This window comes from Ranitomeya imitator, unplaced genomic scaffold (assembly GCF_032444005.1).
Source record: "Ranitomeya imitator isolate aRanImi1 unplaced genomic scaffold, aRanImi1.pri SCAFFOLD_242, whole genome shotgun sequence".
Lineage (NCBI taxonomy): Eukaryota > Metazoa > Chordata > Amphibia > Anura > Dendrobatidae > Ranitomeya > Ranitomeya imitator.
In genome coordinates, this window is record NW_027194520.1 from 17,201 (window position 1) to 34,400 (window position 17,200).

Consider the following 17,200-nt stretch of genomic DNA (forward strand, 5'->3'; position numbering starts at 1 on the left):
GTACTCCCTCACTAGATCCGTATACAGGGGTATAATGAGGCCTCACTGTGCAGGGAAACACCGGAGCGAGGACTGAGGAAATAGCAATGCTAAACACAGTCTGTACTGCCTCACTAGATCCGTATACAGGGGTATAATGAGGCCTCACTGTGCAGGGAAACACCGGAGCGAGGACTGAGGAAATAGCAATGCTAAACACAGTCTGTACTGCCTCACTAGATCCGTATACAGGGGTATAATGAGGCCTCACTGTGCAGGGAAACACCGGAGCGAGGACTGAGGAAATAGCAATGCTAAACACAGTCTGTACTGCCTCACTAGATCTGTATACAGGGGTATAATGAGGCCTCACTGTGCAGGGAAACACCGGAGCGAGGACTGAGGAAATAGCAATGCTAAACACAGTCTGTACTGCCTCACTAGATCCGTATACAGGGGTATAATGAGGCCTCACTGTGCAGGGAAACACCGGAGCGAGGACTGAGGAAATAGCAATGCTAAACACAGTCTGTACTGCCTCACTAGATCTGTATACAGGGGTATAATGAGGCCTCACTGTGCAGGGAAACACCGGAGCGAGGACTGAGGAAATAGCAATGCTAAACACAGTCTGTACTGCTTCACTAGATCTGTATACAGGGGTATAATGAGGCCTCACTGTGCAGGGAAACACCGGAGCGAGGACTGAGGAAATAGCAATGCTAAACACAGTCTGTACTGCCTCACTAGATCCGTATACAGGGGTATAATGAGGCCTCACTGTGCAGGGAAACACCGGAGCGAGGACTGAGGAAATAGCAATGCTAAACACAGTCTGTACTGCCTCACTAGATCCGTATACAGGGGTATAATGAGGCCTCACTGTGCAGAGAAACACTGGAGCGAGGACTGAGGAAATAGCAATGCTAAACACAGTCTGTAATGCTTCACTAGATCCGTATACAGGGGTATAATGAGGCCTCACTGTGCAGGGAAACACCGGAGCGAGGACTGAGGAAATAGCAATGCTAAACACAGTCTGTACTGCCTCACTAGATCTGTATACAGGGGTATAATGAGGCCTCACTGTGCAGGGAAACACCGGAGCGAGGACTGAGGAAATAGCAATGCTAAACACAGTCTGTACTGCTTCACTAGATCTGTACACAGGGGTATAATGAGGCCTCACTGTGCAGGGAAACACCGGAGCGAGGACTGAGGAAATAGCAATGCTAAACACAGTCTGTACTGCCTCACTAGATCCGTATACAGGGGTATAATGAGGCCTCACTGTGCAGAGAAACACCGGAGCGAGGACTGAGGAAATAGCAATGCTAAACACAGTCTGTACTGCTTCACTAGATCCGTATACAGGGGTATAATGAGGCCTCACTGTGCAGGGAAACACCGGAGCGAGGACTGAGGAAATAGCAATGCTAAACACAGTCTGCACTGCCTCACTAGATCTGTACACAGGGGTATAATGAGGCCTCACTGTGCAGGGAAACACCGGAGCGAGGACTGAGGAAATAGCAATGCTAAACACAGTCTGTACTGCTTCACTAGATCCGTATACAGGGGTATAATGAGGCCTCACTGTGCAGGGAAACACCGGAGCGAGGACTGAGGAAATAGCAATGCTAAACACAGTCTGTACTGCCTCACTAGATCTGTATACAGGGGTATAATGAGGCCTCACTGTGCAGGGAAACACCGGAGCGAGGACTGAGGAAATAGCAATGCTAAACACAGTCTGTACTGCCTCACTAGATCCGTATACAGGGGTATAATGAGGCTGTTACTCTACAGGCAAAGACCCGGAGCGAGGACTGAGGAAAACGGGTTTTTATTTTGAAAAAGAGCTGGATCGCGAGCCGAAAGAGCCGGACTGCCCATCACTACCACAGAGATCTGCTGCAGCTCTGCCGCCCAAACGAAGCCACGCCCCCGGCCAGGATTGGATGGCTTCAGCAAAATGGAGGCCAGAGCCCTTCATAGAAGACAACATCTAGCATGAGAATTTCCCCCTCTCCCATAAGAAGTTATAGGAGCTTGTGCGACCTCTTGTAATAGAACAGCTTAGCATAGGAGGCAACTGAGGAGCCACAACAAAATGGAGAATAATGTCTGACTGGAAATGTACAGAGTGTGTATACAGAAATGAATGGGGTTCATGAAGGGGTTAATGTTTATTACTGTATATGTCACTATATAGTCTATGTATATAGGTGTTTAAAGCATGTACTGTATCTATATATTGTACATAGACTATATATTCATATATACATTAATAAACATTAACCCCTTCATGACCGGGGGTATTTTCACTCTTGTTTTTTCCTCGCCTTCTTCCCAGAGCCACAACTTTTTTTATTTTCCATCAATATGGCCATGTGAGGGCTTGTTTTTTGTGGGACAAGCTGCACATTTCAAAGACAACTTTGGTTTTAACATATTGCGTACTGGAAAACCGGAAAAAAAATCCAAGTGTGGTGAAATTGCAAAAAAAAAAGTGCAATCCCACGCTTGTTTTTTGTTTGTCTTTTTTACTATGTTCACTAAATGCTAAACCCGAGCTGCCATTATGATTCTCCAGGTCATTACGAGTTCATAGACACCAAACATGACTAGGTTACGTTTTATCTAAGTGGCGAAAAAAAATCCAAACTTTGCTTTAAATTAAAAATAATTGCGCCATTTTCCGATACCCGCAGCGTCTCCATTTTTGTGATCTGGGGTTGGGTGAGGGATTATTTTCTACGCGCCGAGCTGACGTTTTGTATGATACCATTTTGGTGCAGATACGATCTTTTCATCGCCCGTTATTGCATTTTAATTCAATGTCATGGTGACCAATAAAACGTAATTCTGGCGTTTTTACTTTTTTTTGTCGCTACGCCATTTAGCAATCAGGTTAATCATTTTTTTATTGATAGATCGGGCGATTCTGAAGACAGCGATACCAAATATATGTGGGTTTGATTATTATTTTTTATTGTTTTAATTTGAATGTGGTGAAAGGGAGGTGATGTGAACTTTTATATTTTTATATTTTTAAAAACTTTTTTTTACTTTTGCCATGCTTTAATAATCTCCATGGGAGACTAGAAGCTGCCATAACCCGATCGGCACTGCTACATACAGGCGATGATCAGATTGACAGCGGCAGAGTTTGACAGCAGCATTTAACGGGTTAACAGCCGCGGGAGAATGTTTTCCATATATCGCCCTCATTTAAAGGATCCCATTTTAATCCCTTTATGACATGCGACGTACTATCCCGTCCATGTGGGCTGGGCCCGTCTGACCATGGACGGGATAGTGCGTCATAGCCGATCACACACGGGTGGTGTGCGGACAATCGGGGCCGGGTGTCAGCTGATTGTCACACCCGACACTTAGGCTATGTGCACACGTTCAGAATTTATTGCAGAAATTTCCTGAGAAAAAATGGAAATTTTCTGCAAGAAATCTGCATGCGTTTTTTGTACGTTTTTACCGCGTTTTTGGTGCGTTTTTTGTGCGGATTTTTCCGTACATTTCCCAATGCATTATATAGTGGGAAAGCTGCAAAAATCCGCAAAAATAAATGAACATGCTGCATTTTTTGCCGCGATGCGTTTTTTTTTTCAGAAAAAAACGGATCATGTGCACAAAAATTGCGGAATGCATTCTAAATGATGGGATGCATAATGTATGGCTTTTTTTGATGTTTTATAGCGTTTTTATAGCGAAAAATGTGAAAAACACACAAAAAATCAGCAACGTGTGCACACAGCCTAAGACCGGCGTCACACTGGCGAGTTTTACGGATGTATGAGCGCAGAAAATACATCCATAAAATACGCATAACACATGGCTCAATGCTTCTCTATGGCTTAGCTCCTATCAGCCGTATTTTACGGATCCGTATTATACGGTCTTCTACGGCCGTAGAAAATCACAGCATGCTGCGTTTATCACCGTATTGCGCAAAAAAATCGCCAATGAAAGTCTATGGGGGCGAGAAAAATACGGATTACACACAGACCAGCAGTGTGACTTGCGAGAAATACGCAGCGGTGTTAGAGAGAAAAGCCGACAATTCAGTGCGGTGAACAGTAACATCACACTGACAGCTTACAGTAGAATAGGTAGAATAAATGTGTACACATAGAATAGGTATATATATATACATATACACACACACACACATATATATATGTCAGTAGACACATATATGTATATATATTAATATTTCATACAGCGCGATATAGCAGAAAGCCGGTAATTCAATTACCGGCTTTTGCTTTCTCCTTCCTAAACCCGACATGATATGAGACATGATTACATACAGTAAACCATCTCATATCACCATTTTTTTTGCATATTCCACACTAATAATGTTAGTAGTGTGTATGTGCAAAATTTGGGCGCTCTAGCTATTAACCCCTATCTGACCTTGAACAGGATAGTACGTCCGAGGTCAGATCCCCTGCTTTGATGTGGGCTCTGGCGGTGAGCCCGCACCAAAGCTGGGACATGTCAGCTGTTTTGAACAGCTGACATGTGCCCGTAATAGGCGCGGGCAGAATCGCGATCTGCCCGCACCTATTAACTAGTTAAATGCCGCTGTCAATCGCAGACAGCGGCATTTAACTACCGCATCCGGCCGGGCGGCCGGAAATGACGTCATCGCCGACCCCCGTCACATGATCGGGGGTCGGCGATGCGTCAGGATAGTAACCATAGAGGTCCTTGAGACCTCTATGGTTACTGATCGCCGGTGGCTGTGAGCGCCACCCTGTGGTCGGTGCTCACAGCACACCTGCAATTCCGCTACATAGCAGCGAACAGCAGATCGCTATGTAGCAGAGGCGAACGAGTTGTGCCTGCTTCTAGCCTCCCATGGAGGCTATTGAAGCATGGCAAAAGTAAAAAAAAAAGTTGAAAAAAATGTAAAAAAAAAATAAATAAATAAAAGTTTAAATCACCCCCCTTTCGCCCCAATCAAAATAAATCAATAAAAAAATATCAAATCTACACATATTTGGTATCACCGCGCTCAGAATCGCCCGATCTATCAATTAAAAAAAAATCATTAACCTGATCGCGAAACAGCGTAGCGGGGAAATAATTCGAAACACCAGAATTACGTTTTTTTGGTCGCCGCGACATTGCATTAAAATGCAATAACGGGCGATCAAAAGAACGTATCTGCACCAAAATGGTATCACTAAAAACGTCATCTCAGCACGCAAAAAATAAGCCCTCACCTGACCCCAGATCACGAAAAATGGAGACGCTACGAGTATCGGAAAATGGCGCAATTTTTTTTTTTTTTTTTTAGCAAAGTTTGGAATTTTTTTTCACCACTTAGTTAAAAAATAACCTAGTCATGTTAGATGTCTATGAACTCGTACTGACCTGGAGAATCATAATGGCAGGTCAGGTTTAACATTTAGTGAACCTAGCAAAAAAGCCAAACAAAAAACAAGTGTGGGATTGCACTTTTTTTGCAATTTCACCGCACTTGGAATTTTTTCCCGTTTTCTAGTACATGGCATGCTAAAACCAAAGCCCTCACATGGCCAAATTGACGGAAAAATAAAAAAGTTATGGCTCTGGGAAGGAGGGGAGTGAAAAACGAACACGGAAAAATGAAAAATCCCATGGTCATGAAGGGGTTAAATTAAAGGGTTAAATGGCGGAAAAAATTGGCGTGGGCTCCCGCGCAATTTTCTCCGCCAGAGTGGTAAAGCCAGTGACTGAGGGCAGATATTAATAGCCTGGAGAGGGTCCACGGTTATTGCCCCCCCCCTGGCTAAAAACATCTGCCCCCAGCCACCCCAGAAAAGGCACATCTGGAAGATGCGCCTATTCCGGCACTTGGCCACTCTCTTCCCATTCACTCTGAAGAGCTGTTCAGTTTTCCATTTCAAGATTCTGAACTCTCGGCCGGTCAACTTGAAGTGGGAACAGATGAGAGCACATGTACAGATGCCCAAAGCTTTGACCAGCCCCGGTCATGTGAAGGTGATGGTGGGAAAATGTCAGAAGAGGTGGACGATGATGAGACACAATTGCAAGAAAGTCAGGAGGAGGAGCAGGGTGCGGATGTGGAAGACGAGGTGGTGGATGACATAGTGACTAACCCAACCTGGTAGGAGGACATGCAGAGCGAGGGCAGCAGCACACATGGGGAAGGAGGCATATCGCCACAACAGGCAGGAAGAAGTGCAACAGACAGAAGGCGTGCATCCGTTCCCTGTAACACCAACATGAGGGAAGTAGCAATTCCAACTGTTAGATCTTCCCGTCTGGTTATTTTTCAAAGACTCTGCTGATAACCCTAAACAGGCCATTTGCAGCACCTGCCATGCACGCATCAGCAAGGGTATCAAAACCACCAGCCTGACCACCACCAGCATGATCATGCACATGGCAGGAAAGCACCTGACTTTGTGGGCCGAACCCCAGGCTCCAGGACCACTGGCTGCAGGTCACGCCACTGCTTCTTCGACTGTTTAGCAGAGAAGCCAATCCCCAGTACACCGTGCATGTGAAGATGCCTCTAGCCCTGCACCTGTTGTGGCCCACAGTCAAGCAGCACCATCAGCAAGCCCGTCCGCGTCCTTGTCCCAGCACAGCCTTCAGTTGTCTATAACCCAGTCTTTGGAATGCAAGCTGAAATACCCCGCCAATGCCCCACAGGCTACAGTCCTAAATTATAATATTTCTCTTCTGCTTGCTAGAAATGCTGCCTTTTAGGTTCGTTGAGACAGAAGCTTTCTACAACCTGATAGCGGCGGCCGTCCCAAGGTACTCGGTCCCCAGTCAGTAACATAGTAACATAGTAAGGCCGAAAAAAGACATTTGTCCATCCAGTTCAGCCTATATTCCATCATAATAAATCCCCAGATCTACGTCCTTCTACAGAACCTAATAATTGTATGATACAATATTGTTCTGCTCCAGGAAGACATCCAGGCCTCTCTTGAACCCCTCGACTGAGTTCGCCATCACCACCTCCTCAGGCAAGCAATTCCAGATTCTCACTGCCCTAACAGTAAAGAATCCTCTTCTATGTTGGTGGAAAAACCTTCTCTCCTCCAGACGCAAAGAATGCCCCCTTGTGCCCGTCACCTTCACAGTCGCCACTATTTCTCCCAGTGTGTGCCGTATGAGCATTACACCAGCATGTGTCCCACAACATTACCCGTGCCCTCAACAATGCTGTTATAGGGAAAGTCCACCTAACCACGGACACGTGGGCAAGTTCTTGTGGGCAGGGACAGTATATCTCACTGACGGCACACTGGGTTAACATAGTGGAAGCTAGAACCCAGTCGGACCTTTGGATGGAACACATCCTCCCCATGCCGAGGATTGCTGGACCTACGTCAATCAGGGTTGCCCCCACAGTCTACAGCTCCTGCACCTCCTCCTCCTCTAAATCCTCCATCTCTGAAATCAACACATCAGTCAGAAGCTGGAAGCACTGCAGCACTGCCTCAGCCAAGCGGCAACAGGCTGTGCTGAAGCTAATCTGCATAGGTGACAAACCGCACAATGCAGAAGAGTTGTGGACAGCGCTGAAAGAGCAGTCAGATGTTTGGATGACACCGCTGAACCTACAGCCAGGCATGGTCATGTGTGACAATGGCCGTAACCTCGTGGCAGCTCTGATGCAAGGTGAGCTCACACACGTAGTCTTGCTTGCTTGGCCCATGTGCTTAACCTCGTGGTTCAACGTTTTCTGAACAGCTACCCGGAGCTGCCGGATCTGCTAGTGAAAGTGTGCCATCTGTCTGCCTGTTATAGTCCAGTGAATTTTGGGCAAGGGGGCTGTGATGGCACTATTTTTAAGTCCAAAAAGGACAACACATTGGGGAATTGGGCATGACATTACATTGGTCATACTTCTTAACTCGGTCTCCTGCAATCTGTCCTGTACCTGCCACTAGATCACCAGGGTGAACGTGCTTTTTACTGTTATAGGCCAGTGAAGTTTGGCCAAGGTGCCTGCGATGGCATTAGTCTACTGTTAAAAAAGGTACCCCCATTGGGGAATTGTTTGGCAGATCATGCACTGCATTACAAGTCTCAGAGACACACAACACTACACTGGGCCTAATTCTTAACTCTGGCTTCTGCAATGTCTCTTGTTTAACTGCCAATAGATCACCAAAACTGTTATAGGCCGGTGAATTTTGGGCAAGGGGCCTGCGATAGCACTAGTATATTTCTAAAAAAGGTACCCCCATTGGTGAAACCACATCCTTGTTGGCAAAGACTTCATAACATTTGTGTACCTTAAAGAGATTCCTTAAAAATTTCCTTTTTGTGTTGCCTGGTTGCTCACATTGGACACAATAAACTTCATATAAATTTGATAAAGCAATGCTGTTAGTTTGGCTCAGTAGTTCATTACAAATATTTATTTGTCGACTATATTAGTTTCTCTCCTTAAGAGAGCCATAACTTTCGTTGCCTCAACTGTACAAATGGCAAATATACATGTCACGAGGCCGTCTCAAAACAGAGAGGTTCCAGAGAACCGCAGCGCTCTGGGCCTCGTTCACACACAGTGAACAGAAGCTCTTCTCCTGTATTCTGACTTAGCTGCTTTGTGCCAGCAGTGCAGGAGTTAACCTTATTACTGAGTTGCTGAGAGCTGGGTCTCTCAGCTGAAGTGGATTTTGTAATCTCCTCCTCTATATAGACCCAGTCCTGACTTCAGCTATTGTCAGTGATCAGTTCTACTGCCTGGCTGGAGGTTGATGGAGCGTAGTGTTGGAGGTTTATTTACAGAGATTGGTGTCTGCAGTTTTGGTTGCTTGTTAAACCTGTTTTCCTTCCTAAGTTTATTCCTTCTCTTCCCTTCTCTGTGTTTCCTCTGTGGTTGTGTGAGCATTTGGTGAGTTTGAATCTTTTAGTTACCTTGTCTGTATACCCTGTTATTTGTTGTATAATTACACTGGTGCAGTCCACCTCCTTTAGGGGGAGAGGAGGCCACTCATAGGGCCTGCACAGGAGACAGGGATACGCTGGCGGCTCGGGCCTCCTAACCATCATAGGTACCCCCGAGATAAGGGAAAGCCAGGGCCCCATTAAAGTGGTAGGGACAGGTGCGGGTCCCAGTACGCCGTCCTGCCCCTTTAACGCCGCTTACGGTGTGACAATACAAATGGCGATTTGTAACCAAGATTTAAATACTGTATGCCGAATGCATTCAGACAATCACATAGCTGCATTTCTTGTAAAACAATTACATATGTGACACACAATACTCATAGTGACACAATCTTGATAAATGTTTGTTTATTTACTTCACAAACAGTTCTAAGCCTCACTGACCTTAAAAATTTTTCATGGTTCAGTATGGACCCCATTGCTGCTTTAGCTGGACAAATGCAGCAACTCAGTCTAGGTTGTGCAGCGCACTCCAGTGGCCACTGCAGGGGCTGCTACACCTCCACAAGCTTTGCTGGAGCCTAAAATTGCGTTACCTGACAGGTTCTCAGGGGGCGTGACAAATTTGTTACAATCAGGGAGGCCTGTAAATTGTATTTTAGGTTGCGTCCTCACACTTCAGGTTCAGAGGAGCAGAGGGTTGGAATTATAGTATCGCTCCTACAAGGTGACCCTCAGGCCTGGGCATTTTCACTTCCCGCTGACGCTTTGCCGTTACGGACTGTGGAGGAGTTTTTTCAACCCTTAGGTCAGGTGTATGATGATCCTGACCGCGTCTCCCTCGCTGAGTCCACAATACGCCATCTTACACAGGGAGACCAGCCAGTAGAGGAGTTCTGCTGAGTTTTGGAGATGGGCTACTGACACATTGTGGAATGACCCTGCACTCCGTAGTTAATTTTATCAGGGCCTATCTGATAAAATAAAAGATGCTTTCGCCCTACAGGAGACACCAACCACACTGGAGGCAGCTATGTCTCTTGCGATCCGTGTGGACCGCCGCCTGCGCAAGAGACTTAATTAATCGCCGCTATTCAAGGGTAAATCAGATTTGGACTCACCAGAATCTGAGTCTCTTGGAGAACCTATGCAGGTGGGTGGCGCTTCTCGTGCTAAGGGGGCTGCGGTGGTACGGCGTAAGGAAGGTGCATATTTTTTTTGTGGCAGAAGGGGTCATTATGTGAATGTGTGTCATCCTAGAAGACAACCGCCGGAAAACTATTGAGCCCGGGTTTTGGGGAGGTTGGCAACTCGGGTGTACTAGTTTCCTCCTTAGGTAAGCCACAATTTTTGAAATTGTGAAAGTAGGCTCAATATCTCTGCCTTTCTGGACTCTGGGGCAGGGTTTAATTTAATTGATGCTGGGTTTGTTCAGGTATATGGGCTTAAGACTCAAGAGTTGTCTAGACCCATACCTATAATTGCTATTGATTCTGCACCTTTGAGCCAGGGGACTTTCAATCAGATCGTCCGTGGGGTGAGCCTACAAATAGGGGCGTTGCACTCCGAGTCATTAGATTATGTGTTGGGGGGTTTGCCGTCGCCTGTAGTACTCGGTTTACCATGGCTCACGTTACACAAGCCGGTGTTAGACTGGCAGATTCGGGAGATTACTAGCTGGAGTGAGTTTTGTCACGAACATTGCCAGGGTACTCGGCTGGCCGGATTGAGTTCTCAGGTTTTGCCAGAGTTCATCTCAGATTTTGAGGATGTATTCTCTGAGGAGGGGAGTCGAGAGCTACCTCCACACCGTCCTTATGATTGCGCCATACGTCTCATTCCTGGTGCTAAACTGCCTAAGAGTAGGCTATACAACATCTCAGCCCCAGAGAGACAGGCCATGAAGGACTATATCACGGAGAGTCTGGCCAAGGGTCATATCAGACCCTCGTCATCACCCATTGCTGCTGAGTTCTTCTTTGTAAAGAAGGACGGGGGTTTACGCCCATGCTTAGACTTCCGTGAATTAAACCAAATTACGGTCCGGGATTCTTTCCCGCTCCCTCTTATTCCGGACCTCTTTAACCAAATTGTGGGGGCTAAATGGTTCTCCAAATTAGACCTCAGGGTGGCATATAATCTCATTCGGATGAAGGAGGGGGATGAATGGAAGACGGCGTTTAATACTCCAGAGGGACATTACGAGAACTTGGTTATGCCTTTTGGGTTAAGTAATGCTCCTGCTGTGTTTCAACACTTTGTCAATTATATATTTAGTCACTTAATAGGTAGGTTTGTGGTGGTATATCTCAATAACATCTTAATATATTCCCCTGACCTCGAGTCTCATCAGGATCATGTACGGCAGGTCCTTCAGGTACTCAGGGACAATAAACTGTTTGCCAAACTTGAGAAATGCATGTTCGCGGTCAAAGAGATTCCGTTTCTGGGTTATTTCTTATCCTCCACAGGTTTTCATATGGATCTGGCTAAGGTCAGGGCGGTCTTGGAGTGGGATCGTCCTGAGGACCTTAAGGCTTTACAAAGGTTTTTAGGTTTTGCAAATTTCTATCGCAAATTTATTAAAGACTTTTCAGTGGTAGCCAAACCATTGACAGACATGACCAAGAGGGGCACGGATTTCTCCGTATGGTCTAGTGGGGCCAGTAACTTTGAAGAAGTGTTTTTCCACTGCACCCATACTAATACAGCCTGACATCACTCAGCCATTTGTGGTAGAGGTGGATGCCTCTGAGGTAGTGGTGGGAGCTGTATTGTCTCAGGGGATTTCTCTGAGTAAGTGGTGTCCGTGTGCATTTTTCTCGAGAAAATGATCTCTCACGGAGAATTATGACATTGGTAACAGGGAGCTGTTGGCAATTAAATGGGCATTTGAGGAATGGTGTCATTTTTTGGAGGAAGCACTTCACCCTGTCATGTGATCACAGATCACAAAAATCTGTTGTATTTAGAATCTGCAAAGCGTCTTACACCTAGGCAGGCAAAGTGGTCTCTGTTCTTCGCCAGGTTCAATTTCTACATTACGTACCAGCCAGGAAATAAGAATGTCAAGGCTGATGCATTATCCCGTTGTTTCCCGGGGGGTGGGGATAATTGTGAGCCAGGTCCTATACTGCAGAAGGGTGTAGTTGTCGCCGCAATTAATTCTGATCTTGAGAAAGAGGTAGAGGCTCGGGGACGCCCCAGCAGCCTGTCCATTAGGTAAACTTTTTGTTCCAGCTAATCTCCGTCTCAGGGTCACAAATGAGCATCATGACTCGGTTTTGGCCGGACACCCTGGATGTAAGGTTACTCCGGACCTACTCACTCGGCGTTTTTGGTGGTCTGGGGTGAGACATGATGTACAGGAATATGTCGCTGCCTGCAGTGTGTGCGTGTTCCAAGTCCTCTCGTTCTCGCCCGTCTGGGTCTCTCCAACCTTTGGAGATTCCCGATACACCTTGGACTCATTTGTCAATAGATTTCATCACTGACTTACCGGTTTCGGAGGGTAATACAGTTATTTTAGTCGTAGTTGACAGATTTAGCAAAATGTCTCATTTCATTGCGCTCCCCGCATTACCAAATGCTAAGACTCTGGTGCAGGTCTTTATCAAGGAGGTTGTGAGACTGCATGGTATTCCTCCAGATATTGTCTCAGACCGGGGGGTGCAGTTTATGTCTAAGTTTTGGAGGGCTTTCTGCAGCCGGCTGGGGACTCATTTGTCGTTTTCTTCAGCTTTTCATCCTCAATCCAATGGTCAGACTGAACGCGTAAATCAAAATCTTGAGACTTATCTCAGGTGATTCATCTCAGAGAATCAAGAGGACTGGGTTAAATACTTACCGTTGGCAGAATTTGCTATTAACAATCGTACCCATGAGTCTACTGGTAAGTCCCCATTTTTCGGGGCATATGGTTTTCATCCTCAATTCAGTTCTTTTAATAGGAAGGATTCCTCAGGGGTGCCTGAAGAGAGGTTTTCTTCGTCCATCACGTCTGGCAAGGGGTTCTTGAAAAATTAAAGAGGATGGGCTCCAGGTATAAGAATGTGGCTGATCGGAGACGTGTGGAAGGTCCGGACCTGTGTGTGGGTGATTGGGTTTGGTTGTCCTCGAAAAATATTAAGCTGAGAGTTCCCTCGTGGAAATTGGGCCCTAGGTTCATTGGCCCTTATAGGATTGTGGCCGTCGTGAATTCCATTGCTTTTTGGCTGGCTTTGCCTCAGTCATTTAAGATCCATAATGTTTTTCATTGCTCCTTACTCAAAAAGGTTGTGGCGCCATCCAATCAGTCCCCTTCACCTCCATCTCCGGTCCTTGTTGATGGAAGTCTCGAGTTCCAGATTTCCAGGGTTTTGGATTCTTGTTTAGTTTGTCGATCCCTACAATATCTGGTACACTGGAGAGGGTACGGTCCTGAGGAAAGGATGTGGGTACCTGCTGCCGATGTCCATGTGGTTAGGTTGGTTCGGGCATTTCATATAGCTCATACTGAGAAACCTGGTCCTGAGGTTCCGGAGGTCCCTCATAGAAGGAAGGTACTGTCACGGGGCTACTGCGACAGAGAGGTTCCAGAGAACCGCAGCGCTCTGGGCCTCGTTCACACACACAGTGAACAGAAGCTCTTCACCTGTATTCTGACCTGGCTGCTTTGTGCCAGCAGTGCAGGAGTTAACCTTTATTGAGTAGCTGAGAGAGCTGGGTCTCTCTTAGCTGAAGTGGATTTTGTAATCTGATCCTCTATATAGACCCAGTCCTGACTTCAGCTAGTGTCAGTGATCAGTTCTGCTGCCTGGCTTGGAGGTTGATGGAGAGAGGTGTTGGTGTTGGAGGTTTATTTACAGAGATTGGTGTCTGCAGTTTTGGTTGCATGTTAAACCTGTTTTCCTTCCTAAGTTTATTCCTTCTCTTCCCTTCTCTGTGTTTCCTCTGTGGTTGTGTGAGCATTTGTTGAGTTTGAGTCTTTCAGTTACCTTGTCTGTATACCCTGTTATTTGTTGTATAATTACACTGGTGCAGTCTGTTGTGAATTCTGTGGCAGAGCTCCCTCCTGTGGTCACAAGTGGTACTTCGGCTGATTCTCTCTGGGAGCTTCCGTTTGTGGAGGAAAGTGGTACTGCGGCTTCTGAGTTTCCTCCCTCAGGTGATCTTGTGAGCTTGTTAGGTGCTTCTCTACTTAACTCCACCTAATGCTTTGATCCATGCTTCCTGTCAATGTTCCAGTGTTGGACTTGTTTTTCCCTGGATCATTCCTGTGGCCTGCTGCTCTGCATAGATAGGTTTTGCTTATGTTATTTTGTTGCTATATTTCAGTCCAGCTTGCTTTATTGGATTTTCTCGCCTGCTGGAAGCTCTGAGACGCAGAGGGACCACCTCCGTACCGTTAGTCGGTGCGGAGGGTCTTTTTGTCCCCTCTGCGTGGTTATTTATAGGTTTTTGTGCTGACCGCAAAGTTATCTTCCCTATCCTCGTTCTATTCAGCTAGTCGGGCCTCACTTTGCTAAATCTGTTTCATCTCTATGTTTGTGTTTTCATCTTACTCACAGTCATTATATGTGGGGGGCTGCCTTTTCCTTTGGGGAATTTCTCTGAGGCAAGGTAGGCTTATTTTTCTATCTTCAGGGCTAGCTAGTTTCTCAGGCTGTGACGAGGCGCCTAGGTTCTGGTCAGGAGCGCTCCACGGCTACCTTTAGTGTGGTTTGATAGGATTAGGGATTACAGTCTGCAGAGTTCCCACGTCTCAGAGCTCGTTCTATTATTTTGGGTGTTTGTCAGATCGCTGTATGTGTTCTGACCGCTATGTCCATTGTGGTACTGAATTGCCTTTCATAACAGTTATCATAACAGTACAGGAAGCCAGAAGTGCTAATGATTCTCAATAGAGGGAAAAAAGAAGTTCTGAGACCATTTTTTTTTCTTTGCACTGTGTTTTGTCTTTTTTTTCCCCTAGACATTTGGGTGGTTCAGGACACAGGTGTAGCAATGGACATTAAAGGTCTGTCTTCATGTGTGGATCAGCTCACGGCAAGAGTTCAAAATATTCAAGATTTTGTGGTTCAGAATTCTTTGCTAGAACCGAGAATTCCTATTCCAGATTTGTTTTTTGGAGATAGAACTAAATTTCTGAGTTTCAAAAATAATTGTAAACTATTTCTGGCTTTGAAACCTCGCTCCTCTGGTGACCCAGTTCAACAGGTTAGGATCGTCATTTCTTTTTTGCGCGGCGACCCTCAGGACTGGGCGTTTTCTCTTGCGTCAGGAGATCCTGCATTGAGTAATATCGATGCGTTTTTCCTGGCGCTTGGGTTGCTGTACGATGAGCCTAATTCAGTGGATCAGGCAGAAAAAAATTTGCTGGCTCTTTGTCAGGCTCAGGATGAGATAGAGGTATATTGTCAGAAATTTAGAAAGTGGTCAGTGCTCACTCAATGGAATGAATCTGCGCTGGCAGCTATATTCAGAAAGGGTCTCTCTGAAGCCCTTAAGGATGTCATGGTGGAATTTCCTATGCCTGCTGGTTTGAATGAGTCTATGTCTTTGGCCATTCAGATCGGTCGACGCTTGCGTGAGCGTAAATCTGTGCACCATTTGGCGGTATTACCTGAGCTTAAACCTGAGCCTTTGCAGTGTGATAGGACCTTGACCAGAGTTGAACGGCAAGAACACAGACGTCTGAATGGTCTGTGTTTCTACTGTGGTGATTCCACTCATGCTATCTCTGATTGTCCTAAGCGCACTAAGCGGTTCGCTAGGTCTGCCACCATTGGTACTGTTCAGTCAAAATTTCTTCTGTCCGTTACCTTGATCTGCTCTTTGTCATCGTATTCTGTCATGGCATTTGTGGATTCAGGCGCTGCCCTGAATTTGATGGACTTGGAATATGCTAAGCGTTGTGGGTTTTCCTTGGAGCCCTTGCAGTGTCCTATTCCATTGAGAGGAATTGATGCTACGCCTTTGGCCAAGAATAAGCCTCAATACTGGACCCAGCTGACCATGTGCATGGCTCCTACACATCAGGAGGTTATTCGCTTTCTGGTGTTGCATAATCTGCATGATGTGGTCGTGTTGGGGTTGCCATGGCTACAAGTCCATAATCCAGTATTAGATTGGAAATCCATGTCGGTGTCCAGTTGGGGTTGTCAGGGGGTACATGGTGATGTTCCATTTCTGTCAATTTCATCATCCACCCCTTCTGAGGTTCCAGAGTTCTTGTCTGATTACCGGGATGTATTTGTTGAGCCCAAGTCCGATACCCTACCTCCGCATAGGGATTGTGATTGTGCTATCAATTTTATTCCTGGTAGTAAATTCCCAAAAGGTCGATTGTTTAATTTATCCGTACCTGAGCACACCGCTATGCGCAGTTATGTGAAGGAATCCCTGGAGAAGGGGCATATTCGCCCGTCATCGTCGCCATTAGGAGCAGGGTTCTTTTTTGTAGCCAAGAAGGATGGTTCGCTGAGACCTTGTACCGCCTTCTAAATAAGATCACGGTTAAATTTCAGTATCCCTTGCCATTGTTATCTGATCTGTTTGCTCGGATTAAGGGGGCTAGTTGGTTCACAAAGATAGATCTTCGTGGTGCGTATAATCTGGTGCGAATTAAGCAAGGCGATGAATGGAAAACTGCATTTAATACGCCCGAGGGTCATTTTGAGTATCTTGTGATGCCGTTCGGACTTGCCAATGCTCCATCAGTGTTTCAGTCCTTTATGCATGACATCTTCCGAGAGTACCTGGATAAATTCCTGATTGTGTACTTGGATGACATTTTGATCTTCTCGGATGATTGGGAGTCTCATGTGAAGCAGGTCAGAGCGGTTTTTCAGGTCCTGCGTGCTAATTCTTTGTTTGTGAAGGGATCAAAGTGTCTCTTTGGTGTGCAGAAGGTTTCATTTTTGGGGTTCATCTTTTCCCCTTCTACTATCGAGATGGATCCGGTTAAGGTCCAGGCCATCCAGGATTGGACTCAGCCGACATCTCTGAAAAGTCTGCAGAAATTCCTGGGCTTTGCTAATTTTTATCGTCGCTTCATCTGTAATTTTTCTAGCATTGCCAGACCATTGACCGATTTGACCAAGAAGGGTGCTGATTTGGTTAATTGGTCTTCTGCTGCCGTGGAAGCTTTTCAGGAGTTGAAGCGTCGTTTTTGCTGTGCCCCTGTGTTGTGTCAACCAGATGTTTCTCTTCCGTTCCAGGTCGAGGTTGATGCTTCTGAGATTGGAGCAGGGGCGGTTTTGTCACAGAGAGGTTCTGGTTGCTCAGTGTTGAAACCATGTGCTTTCTTTTCCAGGAAATTTTCTGCTGCTGAGCGTAATTATGA